The sequence below is a fragment of the Triticum urartu genome, chromosome 3, assembly GCF_003073215.2.
Source record: "Triticum urartu cultivar G1812 chromosome 3, Tu2.1, whole genome shotgun sequence".
Taxonomy (NCBI): Eukaryota; Viridiplantae; Streptophyta; class Magnoliopsida; order Poales; family Poaceae; genus Triticum; species Triticum urartu.
In genome coordinates, this window is record NC_053024.1 from 396,496,228 (window position 1) to 396,502,240 (window position 6,013).

Consider the following 6,013-nt stretch of genomic DNA (forward strand, 5'->3'; position numbering starts at 1 on the left):
ATTCTTTGGCTCCCCTTGTGTCGAATCTATAAATTTGGGTTGAATACTCTACCCTCGAAAACGGTTGCGATCCCCTACACTTGTGGGTTATCATGACCTTTTTCTGGCGTCGTTGCCATGAGCATAACTATATTTGTTGAGTCACTTGGGATTATTATCAATTTATCACTATGAAGAATCTGAAAGATGCTAAGACTAAGATTTTTCCCTCTAAGACGAGGGGAGGTAGGGAACTACCATCTAGCTCCGCTTTAGATTCACCTTCTGCTATAAGTAAACTTGCAACACCACCACATGCTATCAATCCTGATATGTCGCAAGTTATTGATGATGCTACCTCTGCTATGAATGATGCTTATGATGATGCTAGTACCTTGCTTGATGATAATGTGCCACCAGGTGATTTTCTTGATGAACAAATTGCTACAGTAAGACAACATGATATTGTTGAAACTGATGATGAGCTTGAAACTAAAAATCTTGAAACACCTAGTAGAACTAGCCCTCCTAGATATGAATTACCAAAGGTACCGAAAGGTTATGTTATGGGTGAAGAGGCAACTAGAGATATTCTTGCTTGTAAGGATAGAGATGATCTAGAGAAATTATTATGCAAGTGCAAAGAAAAATCTTTGAATGCTAAAATGAAATGTGATCCTAAGTTTGCTACTTCACCTATCTTTATTGATGATGAGGATTATGAATTCTATGTCGACCCAGAGTTAATTACTTTGGTTGAATCTGATCCTTTTCATGGTTATGAAACTGAAACTGATGTGGCACATCTTACTAAGTTGAATGACATAGCCACCCTTTTTGCTCATGATGAGAAAATTTGCTATTACTATATGCTCAATTTATTTCCATTCTCGTTAAAGGGAGATGCTAAATCTTGGTACAATACTCTTGCTCTTGGTTGTGTGCGTAGTCCCCAGGATATGATTTATTACTTCTCTAAAAAATATTTCCCTGCTCATAACAAACAAGCTGCCTTGCAGGAATTAACTTTGCGCAAATTGAAGAAGAGAGTCTCCCACAAGCTTGGGGGAGGCTTCTCCAATTGCTTAATGCTTTGCCTAAGCATTCCCTTAAGAAAAATGAAATACTTGATATCTTCTATAATGGACTAACCAATGCTTCTAGGGATTTCCTAGATAGTTGTGCTGGTTGTGTTTTCAGGGAACGAACTATTGGTCAAGCTGAAGAATTATTTAATAACATATTGAAAAATTATGATGATTGGACTCTTCTTGGACCACCGCTTAAACCCACTCCGAAGAGGAGGGGTATTTTATATCTCAGTCCTGAAGACATGCAAGAGGCAAAGAAATCTATGAAGGAAAAAAGGTATTAAAGCTAAGGATATAAAAAAATTACCTCCTATTGAATAAATGCATGGGCTTGATACACCACCACAACCTACGGTGGTAGAGGTAAATTCTCTAATGAAATTCAATGATAATGATAATCCTCACAATATGCACCCTAGCCAATGCCTTTATGAGTTTGAAAACTACATTAGAAAGCAAGATCACTTCAATCAAATGTTATGAAACAATTGAAATACAATTCTGATATGATTTCTCGCTTGAGTGACTTGTTATTTAGAATCTCAAATGATGTTAGAGGTGTAGGGAAGCATGCTTCTATGGTACAAACTCAGTTAGAACAAGTTGCTAAATCTCAAAGAGAGTTTCTTGATGAAATGAATAATAATATAAGTGACTTTGCTATTAGAGTAGCAACTAGAGGAGGTAAAATGACTCAGGAACCACTTTATCCCGAGGGAAACCCAAAAAGAATTAAACAAGACTCTCAAAGAGATAACACTGATGCACGTAGTCCTAAAAATAAAAAGAAGAAAAATGGTAGGACTTTGCATGCCTCTAGTGAACCTGAAGTAGAAAAACCTCCTGATAATGAAGCTTCTATCTCTGATGCTGAAACTCAACCTGGTAGTGAACACTCACCTTCTGATAATGAAAAATATAATGATGAGGTTCATAAAAACACTCAAACAAATAATAAAGAACCAAACAATGATGTTGAGATAGAACCTGCAGTTGATCTTGATAACCCACAACCTAAGAATAAAATATATGATAAAAGAGACTTTGTTGCTAGAAAACATGGCAAGGAAAGAGAACCATGGGTTCAAAAACCTATGCCCTTTCCACCTAAGTCAACTAAAAAGAAAGATGATGAAGAATTTGAACGCTTTGCTGAAATGTTGAGGCCAGTCTTTTTGCGTACTCGCTTGACTGATATCCTAAAGTGCCTCCTTGTGCAAAGTATATGAAAGACATCATCACCAATAAGAGAAAAATACCGGAACCTGAAATCTCCACCATGCTTGCTAATTACACTTTTAAAGATGGAGTACCTAAGAAACTTGGAGATCCGGGAATACCAACTATATGTTGCTCCATCAAAAGAAATTATGTTAAAACTGCTTTATGTGATTTGGGAGCTGGTGTTAGTGTTATGACTTTCTCTTTATATAAAAGACTTGATTTGAATAAACTCACACCTACTGAAATATCTTTGCAAATGGCTGGAAAATCAAATGCCATACCTATCGGTATTTGTGAGGATGTACCCGTTGTTGTTGCTAATGTTACTATTTTGACAGACTTTGTTATACTTGAGATGCCCGAGGACGACAACATGTCTATTATCCTTGGTAGACCCTTTTTTATACTGTAGGGGCTGTTATTGATTGCAATAAAAGCAAGGTCACTTTTCATATCAATGGTAATGAGCATACGGTGCACTTTCCGAAAAACAATTCCAAGTGAATGGTATTAATGTTATTGAAAAATCTCCGACAATCACTATTGGAAGTTTTCAACTACCTCTACCTACTGTCAAAAAGAAATATGAAATGCTTATTGTTGGGGACATTCATATCCCCGTTGAGGTAACTTAGTGATTTACGATAGTTTTTTGGTTTCATGCTAATCGAAAGTGGCTGCTAATAAGACTTGATCAACCTTATTAATGGACCAATTTTAGAGGTATGAAGTTGATGAATTTAGTGAGCAGTACCTTCTGTCCCTACCTTTTATTTTATGTTTTTTAGTTAAATAAAATAAAATGCCATGTTTTGTCTGTTTTCTGAATTTTCCGTGCAATAAAAAATGAGCCAAAATTAAAAGTTGTGAGAATGCCCTGAAAATTTAATACAATTTTCTGAATATTTAAGAATATTTGGTGAAATAACATCGGAGGGAGGTGCACCAGGTGGCCACAACCCACCTGGGCGCGCCAGGACCCCTAGGCGCACCTTGGTAGGTTGTGGTCCCCACATGGGCCCCCTCACTTATCTCTTCTTCCCACATCACCACCTACCTCCAAAAAAATCACGATTGCTCTCTCTCTCTCTCTCTCTCTCTCGTGTTCTTGCTCTCAAACCCACAGATTTTGATCTCTTTGCTTGAAGCTCCGTTTCTGAAACTGTTTCAGGGGATTGTTGCTTGAAAATTGTACGCGAATATGATGAACCTCTTCGGAAGGAGTTCTTCGAGGAGGAGATCCTCGGAGGCATCTTCTAGTAGCAGCTCCATTCGTCGGTCTTATGTTGAACCAAGCGAAAGTTCGATACAAGATGCCACCACCAAAACATGCTTATAGCCATGTGACGATTATATGGCGAGTGTGGCCATTAAGGAAGAATTTTAGCAATATGTTCACAATGCCGATCTCGGTCCCTACAATGCAGATAAGTGTAACCAACACCACACTCGCACTGAATCTTTGGTCAAAGGATTTAAATTCCATCCTCATGAGTCTAGGGTGTCATTTAAATTGTATGAAAATCCATTCACCATATCTTTGGAGAGATTTGATCACCACTGCAAAATCCCATTCTAGGGTTCGCTTGATGAACCGCCAAGGTCTGAGTTTGAGATGTTCCTGACTAGTCTTTGGTATGGTGAAACTAGGGGAGTGACACAAGGTAGAATAAAGAGCATCTGTTTTCCCGCAATACAGTACTTTGCTTTGTTTAATGGAAAATGTATTGTAGGCAAACAAGATTGTAGTACATTTTGTGCTCCGGACTTGCGCCTCATTCGTACTTCTCTCACTGGTGACAAGAGTTATAACCTTGGAGTGATTGTTGCACATAGGTCGCAACACAACGTTGGTAGTGGATATTTTTATGGTGCAATTTATGCCATGTCCCTAGCAAGAGAGTTGGGTGTTCCACCTTTGCCTTATGATCCTATTTTACCCACACAGTATTTAGACTTTGATGTTATGAAATTTCATAAGATCCTTAGAGGTGAACCCCATAATTTCACTTATAAATTGTTGTTTAATCAAGGTTCCATTGTGCACACATATTTACATGCGCCTGCTCTTTTTATGCTCACATTAGGGGAAGATATTTTGTTCTTAAGAGCGAGGCCCGAGCTCATAACGCGGAGGTTGTGGCCGCACGCAGGCTGAGGATCCGCACCGAGAGCCTCTGTGAGCTATCACTCCGACCACTATGCAGGCTACTGACTGATTACCAAGTTAGGCCAAAAGCCTAAGCTTGGGGGAGTACGTATTTCCACCAACTTTCCATTCATGTTCACACATTTCATTTGTCAGTGTCCACACTTTTTTATTCTATCATCCATGTTAAATTTATTTTCTTGCTTTCTTCTTGTGTGTTTGAAAAACTTTGAGAAAATCCAAAAATACTTCTTGCTTCTTTTTTATTTTTCTTTCTAGAGTAGTTAGTTGTAGCACTAAAAAGAAAATTCAAAAAGATTTCCTTGTTCATCTTTTGCTTGTTGGGAGCTTTCCCGTGTAAACAATTTTTCTCATTTTTGCTTTTCCCTTTTATTTACTTGTTCAAGAAAACCAAAAACTCCAAAAATGTTTTAGTGTGTTTCTCTGAATTTATTTTCTTTTTATTGAGTCCTACTGAGGAGAAGACCACGATGAAAATGTTGAGTGGCTCTCATATGCATTATTATTGATCTAACAAAAAGCCCATTTTACCTTGTCTTCTCTTGTTGAATAATTTTTTTGGAGATTCCAGCTTCGTCCATGGCACTCTTGCACTATTATTATTTTCATATTGTTCGGTCGTGCAAGTGAAAGGCAATAATGACGATATTTTATGAACTGGCCGTGGCAAAGAGAAATGGGTATGAACTCAACTTGTTCTGTTTTTGTAAATGTGTTTAACCTAGTATCCATGATTCAGCCCATTATGATTAAACATGTTTGCAATGAAAATTAGAGATTATAGTTTCTCATGCCATGCATAAGTAGCTAGAAGTGGATAATGATTTATCTTGGATGTCTACATTGCGTTAAAATGATTGTGATGTAGTATGACGATATGGTATCCTCCTATGAATGTTCGAGTGGCTTGACCTGGCATATGTTCATGCATGTAGTTGAATCAAAACCAACATAGCCTCTATGATATTTATGTTCATGGTGTTCATATCCTACTCATGCTAGTGTCCAATGTTACTTATGCATAATGCAAGTTCATGACTGTTGTTGCTCTCTAGCTGGCCGCTTCTCAACCTATTTGCTAGCCTTCGCCTGTACTAAGTGGGAACTCTACTTGTACATCCAGAACCTTGAACCCAAGTTATTCCAGATGAGTCCACCATACCTACCTATATGCGGTATTACCCTGCCATCCTAAGTAAATTTGCATGTGCCACCTCTAAAAACTTCAAATAAATATCCATTTTGTGGGCCTGGATAGTTCATGGAGCGATAGGAGGTAGTCGGTATCTTCCATGGTAAGCGGGTTATTCTCAGGATGAGTGTTTATTCACTCACCATCGCACGAGAAAGGTGCGGTAATAGGGATGCCCAGTCCCAAACTGCAAAAAGATTTCATCTTTCAAATAATCAAACAAAAACTCCTACAGAGTCATAACCTTCACTTCATCGCTTGGGAACCGCCACTAGCATGTTTAGCATGGAAGATATAGATAACTGATGGTCGCGAAGTAAACAAGAAGGGTGAATTTTTGAAAATATCATTTACCTT